This window comes from Pseudophryne corroboree, chromosome 8, assembly GCF_028390025.1.
Source record: "Pseudophryne corroboree isolate aPseCor3 chromosome 8, aPseCor3.hap2, whole genome shotgun sequence".
NCBI lineage: Eukaryota > Metazoa > Chordata > Amphibia > Anura > Myobatrachidae > Pseudophryne > Pseudophryne corroboree.
Genome location: NC_086451.1, coordinates 266,493,734 through 266,507,124, shown reverse-complemented (window position 1 = coordinate 266,507,124; position 13,391 = coordinate 266,493,734). Strand labels below are relative to the sequence as shown.

Here is a 13,391-nt window from a genome sequence, read left to right as displayed (position 1 = left end):
AGCGGGAGGGGGTTGAGCATCAGACATGTATGGAAGGTTGTGTTTATAAAATACATGACCTTATTCCAATATTTCTTTATGTATCCGCAGGTCCATAAGTTGTGCAGTAGCGTTGCAGAAGACGCTCTGCATTTTGGGCATCTACCATCCTCTTCCGGCACAAAGTGACTGCGTCTGCTCTGAGAGATATACGCTCTATGGACAGTTTTCACATGGACCTCCTGGAGCACCGAGGAGTGCACCATCCTTAACACTGAGTGATAGTACTTCACTATTGTACCATCCTGTGGTAAAGAGGGGATGTCTTTTACCCATGAGTCCGTGATTTGTGTCAAAGTGTGTTCTTTATGGCGTTCTAATAAAGCTAGATACGTGAATTTTGGTTTGTATTTTTTAAGTTTACATTTGCTAAAAATTTGTTTCAGTTTGTCTGTGGAAGTGTGGGGAGTGAAGCTGATTGGGAGGGATGAGACATAGTGTAGTAATTGCGCGTAGGCGAAGTAGCCTGAGTTGGCTAGGCCATAAATGTTCTGTAACTGATCGAAGGGGCAAACTTTCCCTCCAGGATCAAACACTTGGGAAACTGCCTTTAGGCCTTTTTGTCGAAAGCGGTGGAAAGCTGCATTTTCAATTCCAGGGCTGAATAGGGGGTTACCCCATATTGGTAACCATTGAGACCACAATGGGTTATGACCAAGAGATGTGTTTACATAATGCCAAGCTGAGTGGGCCTCTCTGAGAAAGATATTTTGGTATATGCTCTTATCTATTGCAGTTTTAGGGATATGTAGTAGGGCTACTGGGGATAAAGGTGCAAACATTGCACATTCTATCTCATAATTTGTGTATTGTTTTTGTTCTAGCAGCCAATCCATGGCATATCGAAAGTGAATAGCATAGGAGTACATTGTTAAATCTGGGAAACCTAGCCCCCCCTCCTTCTTTGGCAGACATAATTTTTTGAGGGAAATTTTTGGTTTCTTAGATTGCCAGACAAACTTCGAGCACATTTTATTAATTAATTTTATATCCGTGACAGTGAGTTTAATGGGTAAAAGTTGCATTATATAGGTTAATCTTGGGAGTAATATTGATTTAATTACTTCCACCCTGCCTAGTAGGGATAGTGGGAGCTCCAGCCAATGTTTCAGGGATTTTTCTAGGTTAGATATGGCCGGTGTGAAGTTTAGTTGATAATTTTTGTATGACCCACAAAGGATTTTATATATATTCAAATGTTCCTTGGTCGAAAAAAGGTTCCCCACCCCTGCTGTAGACAGAGTTGTGGGTTCACAGCAACTGCTTCCAAATGAAAATGACACACTTGGAATCAACCCCAGACCTTTTTCCTGCTGACAAAGAAATAATGATGGAATAGACCACATTTGTCCATGAAACAGCTTTTGGGTCAACTGTCCAAATATTTTTATCCCAATTTGGATGTGAATACCCTCAAATTAAACAAGATAGTCTGCACGCTAAAACCATATTCATGATATACCTGTGTATAACTTGAAAATGTTTTGGTCAACAGCGAACATAACAAAAGCAGATTTTCGTATTAATACATAATTGCATGGACAGATTGGGTGCGACTTCCCTGCACACAAAACATAGTTCTCAGTAAATCCATCACATCTTTAGTCACATGGAGGACAGTAACAATGGGGGTCATTCCGAGTTGTTCGCTCGCAAGCTGCTTTTAGCAGCTTTGCACACGCTAAGCCGCCGCCTACTGGGAGTGAATCTTAGCATATCAAAATTGCGAACTAAAGATTAGCAGAATTGCGAATAGACACTTCTTAGCAGTTTCTGAGTAGCTTCAAACTTACTCGGCATCTGCGATCAGTTCAGTGCTTGTCGTTCCTGGTTTGACGTCACAAACACACCCAGCGTTCGCCCAGACACTCCCCCGTTTCTCCAGCCACTCCCGCGTTTTTCCCGGAAACGGTAGCGTTTTTTCGCACACTCCCATAAAACGGCCAGTTTCCGCCCAGAAACACCCACTTCCTGTCAATCACACTCCGATCACCAGAACGAAGAAAAAACCTCGTAATGCCGTGAGTAAAATTCCTAACTGCATAGCAAATTTACTTGGCGTAATCGCACTGCGGACATTGCGCATGCGCATTAGCGACTAATCGCTCCGTTGCGAGAAAAAAATACAGAGCGAACAACTTGGAATGACCCCCAATGTATTAAACAGCAGGAATTCTTTCTACCCAGTTTCTGTATTGCATTTAAAAAATAAAAAAAATACAAATATGATGGCAAGGGAATTGTTGCTGCATTGCATGCACAAAGCTAAATGCATGTAATTGCACACATCATTGCCTATCATCTATACACATGGTTTGCTACTTATCATCATCATCATCATCATTGCACACTTGCATCAGCCCTATACAAAGTACAAAAGATACAGTATATCTGAAAACAGGTATTTACACTTCTGCAAAATGGAAATGGGATTAGCACCACAAATGTTTATTAGAATCTGTGGTTTAAGAAGAAAGGGTTTCCCAAGTAGGTAGTCTGTAAAAGTAAAGGGTCCTACACATTTAACGATCCGCTGCCGAGCTGCCCGACGGCGGATACGGCCGATGGGCGACCCGGCGGCGGGGGGGGAAGGGTGACAGGGGGAGTGAAGTTTCTTCGCTCCCCCCGTCACCCGGCTCCACAGAAGTGCAGGCAAATATGGACGAGATCGTATTGGCCATATTGGCCTGCATGCACAGCCGACGGGGCACCCGCGATGAACGAGCGCAGGGCCGCGCATCGTTCATCGCTGGTGACTCCACACTCAAAGATATGAACGTTATCTAGTTCAATAATGAACAAGATCGTTCATATCTTTGAGGATTGTCGGCCAGTGTGTAGGGCCTATAAAAGTACTATGCGTCACTGATAGGAAGAGTTCTAAAATATATTTAAAAATTCACTAAATGTATTGTCTACGACACTGTAATTGCGTGGTTCCCATGAACGGTGAGTCATCTCATCTCGTTTTACTGGTTAGGGTAGAGATTTCACAACTGGCAAGGCAAGAAACACATAAATATTGCAATGCTGAATCTGCAAAAAAAAAATAGGATTTTGGTACTTACCAGGTAAATCCTTTTCTTTGAATCCATAGGGGGCACTGGAGTACTCTTGGGATATGGACGGTTCCACAGGAACTAGGCACTGAATAAATTAAAATTTGAGACTACTCCTCCCCTCCATATCCCAGAGTACCTCAGTGTTTTTTACTGAGCCGAACAGGAGCTATAGAGGTTGACAATGGAGAATTAGATATAACAAAAACGGACAACAATAAAGTTGACACATAACGTTACTGACAACTAACAGTTGACACCAACCCGATAGAACTTGCTAATTTGAAACAGTCGGTGAGAGTGTGTTACCATAAGATTTTCTGAACCTACCACACCAGGTAAAACTGCTCTGGGTGGGCGTCCAGTGTCCCCTATGGATTCAAAGAAAAGGATTTACCTGGTAAGTACCAAAATCCTATTTTCTTTTTCATCCACTAGGGGTCACTGGAGTACTCTTGGGACGTACCAAAGTTTCCCCCGTGGGCGGGAGAGCTGTCTGGCACCTGTAACACTAGACGGCCAAAGCTAGACGCTGATGCCGCAAAAGTATCAAACTTGTAAAAGCGCACAAACGTGTGCACTGAAGACCATGTAGCCGCACGGCAAAGCTGTGTCATAGAAGCTCCACGACCAGCTGCCCATGACGTTCCTACAGAATGTGTGGAATGAGCTGTTACTGATGTAGGCGGCTGTAACCTAGCATGAAGGTAAGCCTGACGTATGGTCAGTTTTATCCATCTGGATAAGGTCTGCTTAGAAGCTGGCCAACCCAACTTGGCTGCATTATAGAGGATAAACAACGTATCCGTCTTACAAACTGTAGACGTTCGGGATACATAAACGCGTAGTGCGCGTACCACATCCAAGGTTCCAGAATCTCCTGTTAACACAGGAACTACTATTGGTTGATTGATGTGAAAAGAGGACACTACTTTTGGTAGGAAAGCGGGATTCGTCCGAAGTTCCGCTCTATCATCATGAAACACTAAATACGGTGGCTTGCATGACAAGGCACCCAAATCTGAAACACGCCTTGCCGAAGCCAAGACTAGGAGAAATTTTTTTTCCAAGTGAGAAACTTAATATCCACTTGTTGTAAGGGTTCAAAATAAAAAGACTGGAAAAAAATCTAAAACCAGATTCAAGTCCCATGGCGCAGTAGGTGGAGTGAATGGAGGCTGTACTCTGAGGACACCCTGCATAAAGGTGTGTACCGACGGCAATAGAGCCAATCTTCTTTGAAAATAAATTGACAACGCAGATATCTGCACCTTTAGGCCCTCATTCCGAGTTGTTCGCTCACTAGCCGCTTTTCGCAGCAGTGCACACGCTAAGCCGCCGCCCTCTGGGAGTGAATCTTAGCTTAGCTGAATTGCGAACGAAGTATTCGCAATATTGCGAAAAGATTTTTCTTTGCAGTTTCTGAGTAGCTCGAGACTTACTCTTCCAGTGCGATCAGTTCAGTGCTTGTCGTTCCTGGTTTGACGTCACAAACACACCCTGCGTTCGCCAAGACACTCCCCCGTTTCTCCAGCCACTCCCGCGTTTTTCCCAGAAACGGCAGCGTTTTTTTTACACACTCCCATAAAACGGCCAGTTTCCACCCAGAAACACCCACTTCCTGTCAATCACACTACGATCAGCAAAACGAAGAAAAAACCTTGTAATGCCGTGAGTAAAATACCTAACTTTTGAATAAAATAACTAAGCGCATGCGCTCTGCGAACATTGCGCATGCGCAGTAAGCGACTAATCGCAATATAGAGAAAATCGGCAATGAGCGAACAACTCGGAATGACCACCTTAGTGTGGATAAACGCAGACCTCCATCTAACCCCATCTGTAGAAATAACAAAAGACGGGATAACTTGAAAGATGATGTCGGAAACTTCCGAGCTTCACACCAACCTATATAGGCACGCCAAATTCTGTAATAATGAGCTGCCGTAACCGGCTTCCTAGCTCGTAACATGGTTGGTATAACCGATTCTGGAATGCCCTCTCTTCTTAAGAGGGCTGTCTCAACAGCCACCCCGTCAAACGCAGGCCGCGCTAAATCGGGGTAAAGGAACGGACCCTGTTGTAACAGGTTCGGACGTAGTGGGAGCGGCCAAGGATCGTCTGCGAGTAGACCGCGGAGATCCGAAAACCAAGCTCTCCGAGGCCAATGAGGCGCCACTAGTATGACTGTGACGGACTCTCTTTTGATCCATTTTAGCAATAGAGGGAGCAGCGGAAATGGTGGAAACAGATACACGAGACTGTATGGCCACTTGATTGTGAGAGCATCCACCGCCACTGCCTTTGGATCTCTCGTTCTGAACACGTACTGGGGCGTTTGATGATTGTGGCGAGATGCCATCAGGTCCACTTGAGGGTAACCCCACTTCTGGACCAGCATGTGAAACACTTCTGGATTTAATGCCCATTCTCCTGGATGAAAATCCCGACGGCTGAGATAATCCGCCTCCCAGTTGTCCACTCCCGGAATGAATACTGCCGACAATATCACTTGGTGATACTCGGCCCAATTGAGGATTCGAGCTACTTCCCGCATTGCCATGCGGCTTTTCGTTCCTCCTTGTTTGTTGATGTATGCGACCGCCGTCGCATTGTCTGACTGCATCTGAACAGCCTGAGCCTGCAGCATGTGCACTGCTTGTCGTAGCGCATTGTAAATTGCCCGGAGTTCCAGGACATTTATAGACAGCAATCTTTCGTGATCCGCCCAGAGACCCTGGAGCTGATAATTTTGAACTACAGCTCCCCAACCTCTGAGACTCGCGTCCGCCGTGAGAGTTATCCAATTCCAGGCGCCGAACCGTTTCCCTGCGGTTAGATTCTGTACTTTGAGCCACCAGAGTAAAGACACTCTGGCCCTTGGAGACAACCTCACCCTGTGGTGAATCTGCAGATGTGAGTCCGACCACTGTGTGAGCACATCCAGTTGAAAAGGACGTGAGTGAAGTCTTCTGAACTGAAGCACTTCGAAAGCCGCCACCATTGTGCCTATGCACAAATGAACCGAGACTGTGCGTGGCTTGAGCACTAATTGTACCAGATGACGAATGACCTGTACTTTCTGTTCTGGTAGGTAAATTCTTTGATTTACCGTATCGAGAATCATACCTAGGAATTGAAGTCGTTGAGATGGAATTAGATGCGATTTCTTGAAGTTGACAATCCAACCGTGGTGAACAAGTACATTGTATGTCAGCAACGCCTGTTGAAGGAGGATTTGTTGAGACGGAGCTTTGATGAGTAAATCGTCCAAGTACGGAACTATTATCACTCCCAGGGATCTGAGATGAGCTATCATCACAGACATCACTTTGGTGAATACCCGAGGCGCTGACGAGAGGCCAAACGGTAGAGCCTGAAACTGGTAATGGTTCTGCCGTATTGCAAACCGCAAGAACCTTTGATGAGGTGGCCAAATCGGAATGTGTAAGTACGCATCCTTGAGATCCAGCGCAATCATGAATTCCTGCGGCTCTAGGCCTGCAATTACTGACCGCAGAGATTCCATCTTGAATCTGTAGTAAGTGACGTACTGATTGAGACCCTTTAAGTTCAATATTGGCCTGACCGAGCCATCCGGCTTTGGTACCACAAACAGACTGGAATAACAACCCTGACCCTGTTGGTGTACAGGGACCGGAATCAACACTGCTGCATCCAGCAGAGACTGAATGGCAATCTGCAGAACCGCCTTCTTGTCGTCCGACACAGGCAGTCCTGTCCCGAAAAACCGCATTGGCGGGAGACAGTCTAACTCTATTTTGTAACCTTTTAAAACTAAATTGCGGATCCACCCATCTGTGGACGTCTGAAGCCACGCCAACTGGAATGACTGAAGGCGTGCTCCCACAATAGGAAATCCGAGATGGGCTGAGAGCCCGTCATGCCACTGGCTTGCCGGTGACTTTAGTATCCTGACAAGTGGTATTGGTTTGTTGGAAACAACGTCCCCGACCTCGTCTATCAGGTGTGGCCGTTCCCCTGCCACGCCCGCGAAAGGACTGAGGTCTAAAGGATTTGAACGCCGGTCCAGAATATCTCCTTCTAGGTACTGTTGGAGGTAATGGTAAAAAAACAGACTTTCCTCCCGTGGCCTCAGAAATCCATTTGTCCAATTCAGGACCAAATAACTTCTCGCCACCGTAAGGTAACGCTTCTATACCTTTTTTGACCTCTGCCTCCGCTTGCCAAGAACGTAGCCAGAGCGCTCGTTGTGCTGTAACTAGCGATGATGAAAGGCGAGAAGTGAGCTGACAGACGTCAGTAGAAGCTGTACATAGATAATCAGCAGCTTCCCAGATCTGATCAGCGAGAAGTATAAGGTGATCGTCATGTAGACCAGACTTGAGTTCTGTTATCCATACCATTAGCGCCTTAGTTACCCAAATGCCACCCAACCCAGGTCTAAGCAGCACTCCTGCTGCTGTATACATGGACTTTAGCATAGCTTCTATTTTACGGTCCGAAGGGTCCTTAAGTGTAGTAGCAGTTGGTACTGGTATGGTTAATTTCTTTGTAAGTTTAGACACAGATGAATCCACCAATGGCGGATTCTCCCATGTAGCTGTTACTGAGTCTGGAAACGGATAACTAGACCTAAATCTGTGAGGTATAGAAAACCGTTTATCCGGATTCTTTCTTGTTTCTAGTAACATTTTAATAAGAGATTCCGAAACAGGAAAACACATTGGAGTTCTCTGTCGTTTAGTAAAGACGACCTCATCATTTGTCAGAGGCTCCTCATTTTCTGTAAACTTCAGAGACTGACGCACCGCTCTGATGAGATTATCAATGCCCGGGCTGTCAAAATCGTCACCATCTGACTGCTGGTCTACTTCGCCCTCCTCAACCTCATCTTGTACAGTGAGGTCTAGCCTAGAATCGTCAGAAAGTAACATAGCAGAAACCGGTAAATTATAAGAAAAATGAAACTTATCCATCTTACCCAAAGAGGATTTGGACTTTTGGTAAGGCTCAGACCCCTCCGGTAGTTCTAGCGGTCTCACCCTATATTCAGATCTTGCCGCCTCTCGCTCTTGCCGAGAGGCGGCCAATTCTGATTGCAATCCAGCTAGGACATCTGCTAACATAGCCCATGGCGGGTCCGGGGTTGAAATTGGATTTGAAACCGGAGCAGAAATTGTAATTGTTTCTGAATTTACATAACATACTTTACATGTGGCAGATCCATCCGGTAATACACCCTTACAGACATTGTAGTAAAACTGCTTTTTGGACTTTGCTGGTGTCTTACTCATTATGCAGACAAGACAAAATACAAAGACAGACAACTTGCGCGACTCAGTAAATAGCACTAAGGTGTCTCTTTAAATATATATCTGGCCAAGTGCAGTGCACGCCAGCAATATGCCTGATCCCAAATTCCCCCTAACACCCCTGCGCCTTCAATGGAGGAGAGATGTAATACAGGAAATTCTGAAAATACAACAGGAAACACAGGAAGCATGGTTAATATGTCCCCATGCTCACAGTATAACACAAAGTGCAGCTTATACTTATGTAAGCAGATTTAATAAACGTCATATATTGCATTAAAACCTGCACATCTCCTGTTAAACAAAAGCTTAATAGCCTTTGTATACATATGCAGCGCTGCCTGAACATGAGACTTTTACTTGTGTGCCTCCCCCCCCCCCCCCCGTGCTCCGTGTACCGTCTCACCATACACGGCGGCCGGGCTATGGTGGAGAGTGGAGCCGGAAGTGGCCTCGGAGCCGGGGAGCGCGCTGCATAGAGCCGTGGAGCGGCCTATGCACGAGGCCGGCGCGGCTCAGAGCGGCGGGGAGGCAGTGAAATCAGCGGCGGTGGAAGCGGCGGCAGGTGGCTGAACACAGCGGCGGGTGGACACACACACACACAGTATCGCAACACAGCGGGGCGGCAGCGTGAGCTGACCGCCCCGTCCCAACATACCTGGACATTGTGGTGAGGGCTATGACGGGGCTTCTTCTGTAAGCTCCGTCAGCCTTTTCTGCAGACGTCCTGCACGTGGTGGTGAGGGAGCTCTTTCCGAGAGGCCCGACACCCACAGCTGCTTAAGCAGCTTCCACTATCCCGGACCCTCGCCTTTCTGGAAAGGGGGAAGGGATGTGGATCCTTGATAAAATTCAAAAATTCAATAATTGTGGACCAACTCCACAAGCATTGTTGCTCAGTGAGCACCGAAAAAACACTGAGGTACTCTGGGATATGGAGGGGAGGAGTAGTCTCAAATTTTTATTTATTCAGTGCCTAGTTCCTGTGGAACCGTCCATATCCCAAGAGTACTCCAGTGACCCCTAGTGGATGAAAAAGAAATATAACCTGTATGTACACTCAGGGGCTGATCTTGAGGTTTCTTATAGGTGGGGCAGTTGCCAAATTAAACCTGACTCCTCCCCCTTCCAGTAGTGACTCCTCCCAATATATATACATATATATATATATATATATATATATATATATATAGATAGATAGATATAGATATATATATATAGCGATCATGTCGGTGTGAGCTTCCGGACATGGAGAAGGCTGCTAATGCTGCTGCCGGTGAGGATCGTGGGCTCAGCCTGGCAGTGTGGACAGTGTGCCCAGTGGCGCTGCTGGTGCTGATAATGCTGTGGTGTAGTGTGCGCCGCTCCCGGCGGAGTTACCTGTCCCCGGCCGGGAAGCACTACTGGCAGGACACAGATTTATTCTGGCAGTCCACATACTGCTCGGTCTGCGGATGTGTGCAGATGAGCCATGCGTGTGGGCAGACAACAGGCACTTCTCCTGCAAGGATGGGCTGGGACGCCATGATGGAGATGGAGCTGTCGGCCTGAGTAATAATCACTGAGTCCGGAGGAATGTTTATGACTAGGTTGGGGGGGGGGGATTTCGCCCAGCTCGCCCCCCCCCCCCTCCCTGAATCCGTCGCTGAGTACACTCCCCCATCCAACTCTTATTGCAGTGCAGCTGTAGCTCTGTAGCGCTGCATGTACTCTCCCATCCCACTCTTACTGCAGTGCAGCTGTAACTGTGTAGAGCTGCAAGTACAATATCCCATCTCACTCTTATTGCAGTGCAGCTGTAACTCTGTAGCGCTGCATCTACACTCCCCCATCCCACTCTTATGGCAGTGCAGCTGTAACTCTGTAGCACTGTATGTACTGTACACTCTCCCACCCCACTCTTACTGCAGTGCAGCTGTAACTGTGTAGAGCTGCAAGTACAATATCCCATCTCACTCTTATTGCAGTGCAGCTGTAACTCTGTAGCACTGCATCTACACTCCCCCATCCCACTCTTATGGCAGTGCAGCTGTAACTCTGTAGCCCTGTATGTACTGTACACTCTTTCAGCCCACTCTTACTGCAGTGCAGCTGTAACTGTGTAGAGCTGCAAGTACAATATCCCATCTCACTCTTATTGCAGTGCAGCTGTAACTCTGTAGCACTGCATCTACACTCCCCCATCCCACTCTAATGGCAGTGCAGCTGTAACTCTGTAGCCCTGTATGTACTGTACACTCTTTCACCCAACTCTTACTGCAGTGCAGCTGTAACTGTGTAGAGCTGCAAGTACAATATCCCATCTCACTCTTATTGCAGTGCAGCTCTAACTCTGTAGCACTGCATCTACACTCCCCCATCCCACTCTTATGGCAGTGCAGCTTTAACTCTGTAGCACTGCATGTACTATACACTCTCCCATCCCACTCTTACTGCAGTGCAGCTGTAACTGTGTAGAGCTGCAAGTACAATATCCCATCTCACTCTTATTGCAGTGCAGCTGTAACTCTGTAGCGCTGCATGTACACTCCCCGATCCCACTCTTATGGCAGTGCAGCTGTAACTCTGTAGCACTGTATGTACTGTACACTCTCCCATCCCACTCTTACTGCAGTGCAGCTGTAACTCTGTAGCGCTGCATGTACTCTCCCATCCCACTCCTACTGCAGTGCAGCTGTAACTCTGTAGCGCTGCATGTACTCTCCCATCGCACTCTTACTGCAGTGCAGCTGTAACTCTGTAGCGCTGCATGTACTCTCCCATCCCACTCCTACTGCAGTGCAGCTGTAACTCTGTAGCGCTGCATGTACTCTCCCATCCCACTCCTACTGCAGTGCAGCTGTAACTCTGTAGCGCTGCATGTACTCTCCCATCCCACTCCTACTGCAGTGCTGCTGTAACTCTGTAGCGCTGCATGTACTCTCCCATCCCACTCCTACTGCAGTGCAGCTGTAACTCTGTAGCGCTGCATGTACTCTCCCATCGCACTCTTACTGCAGTGCAGCTGTAACTCTGTAGCGCTGCATGTACTCTCCCATCCCACTCCTACTGCAGTGCTGCTGTAACTCTGTAGCGCTGCATGTACTCTCCCATCGCACTCTTACTGCAGTGCAGCTGTAACTCTGTAGCGCTGCATGTACTCTCCCATCCCACTCCTACTGCAGTGCTGCTGTAACTCTGTAGCGCTGCATGTACTCTCCCATCGCACTCTTACTGCAGTGCAGCTGTAACTCTGTAGCGCTGCATGTACTCTCCCATCCCACTCCCATCGGACTCTGAATCTCCTGCCCAGGAATCGCTAGAAGCACGCTCTTGCCCCCGCTGTTAGCATCCGCATCCCGGTAAAGGCGGACATATGCCTTTATCAGCCCGGAAATACCAGATTCTCTTATCCTGCAGAGTGCCTTATTGCTTCTATGCTAAACTATGTCACAAAATCATCATCAGGATGGGAAGGAAAACCAGAGAGAGTACAGATTGACTAAGACTGGACATAGACTATTATTATAGTTCATAATACACTTGTTTAATCCTACATCAAAGTCAACAAAACCAATGCAGATAATTCTATATGTAAAAACAGTATTTCCATGAGTTACCTTTAACTGTAGCAACATATTTACAGAGATGAAAAGGATAGGCTGAGAGACAACAACAGTGAACATTAAGGCTGCGATGCAGTCGCCAAATATGAAAACATTTAAAAGAAAATCTATATCCAGGGCCATGAATATGACAGTGACGTACTCAAACACAATATTTAGAAAAATAAAAAAAAAATTCTCTGCAGAAAAGATGAATGGCACAGCTCTGTTAAAGCAGCCTGCTCACCAACCTCTGCGAAAGTGGTGTTATCTCAATAATAGACACTACTAGCTGGAAACAGGAAGGGGGAGCCACAGATGCCCAGTGCTTAGCAACCAAACCTTTCTACCTAAATACTTCTTTTCATGAGCGTCACGACTGACTCCTAGGACAGATAACATCATGTAGAGTAGATTGTTTTTTTCTCACTATACGCCAAACTTTCCATCAATAAAAGCAGCATGGCTTTATGCACTTCATAAAATAATTTGCAATAGAGGGAAAATAGATTATTTTGCTATCTGTCTACAAAAATTATCTTGTTAAAACAAGAGAAGACATGAAAGAAAGCAAAACATGGAACTCAAAGGCTGTGTGCAACAATGGACAAGCCATGGGACGTGACTTACTAGTGGCCACTGCAATCTAGAGCTGTGAGAGTATGACGTTTGCTGAATGTACTGTACAGTGGAATAAAAGCAAGGATTAGCACAAGGAACTCTTTGGTGGATGACAAGCCATTAACAATTTTTTACACTACCTACTACTCATAGTATTACAGAATGAGGCAATTCATTTCACTCTCAATCAAATACGTGCATCCATCTTTTATTTTATACACAGTATGAATCTTTCTGATAAAAAAACAAAACAAAACGGAAGGACACCAGAGCTCAACAGCTAAAAGACTTTTATACAACATTTTATAGATTTGGTACTCATGTAATGCCATTTAATTAGTTATATGTAAAACATATACACCAGGAAAAACATACATCAGTGAAAGACTAAAAGAAATACGGGGAACAGCCAAGAGTATCGGCCTCTATTAAAAGAAGCGCTTCTCTTTTTCTGGCAGTGAAAATTTCCAGCCTGTTAGTTGTGTTTAGAAACTAAGAGCCGCACATGGGACCCAAGTTCAGAGACAACTAAGGTGGGGTTCCTGCAACTAGATTTGCTGGGAGTGGCTTCAAAAAGAACTGCTTCCGTAGACATCCCTCATTAATTCTTAACCACTTAACTGACAATTTGTTTTGCCAAAAACCGCTCCAAAATTGTCGTTTTTTTATGACTGAATAAGGTGAAGAACATGAATCCCAAATGAACCCTATCCCAAATGATTTTAGTTAAAAAAAGAGAATCTTATTTTTAATTCATTTTTTTAAACATCGAAACAACGATCGAGAACATA

General features: G+C 45.9%; 1 protein-coding gene and 1 long non-coding RNA gene across 3 annotated transcripts in view; one reads left to right on the top strand and one right to left on the bottom strand.

Annotated features, from left to right (window-relative positions):
* Positions 1-358, top strand: part of LOC134948935 (uncharacterized) — a 60,414-nt gene extending 60,056 nt beyond the window's left edge. Inside the window, exon 4 of the long non-coding RNA XR_010183064.1 lies at positions 91-358. This is a non-coding gene — a long non-coding RNA (uncharacterized LOC134948935). The remainder of the gene's footprint in view (positions 1-90) is intronic.
* ZC3H12B (zinc finger CCCH-type containing 12B) overlaps positions 1-13,391 on the bottom strand; it is a 323,692-nt gene that overhangs the window by 125,334 nt on the left and 184,967 nt on the right. The gene's annotated exons all lie outside the window — the stretch shown is intronic.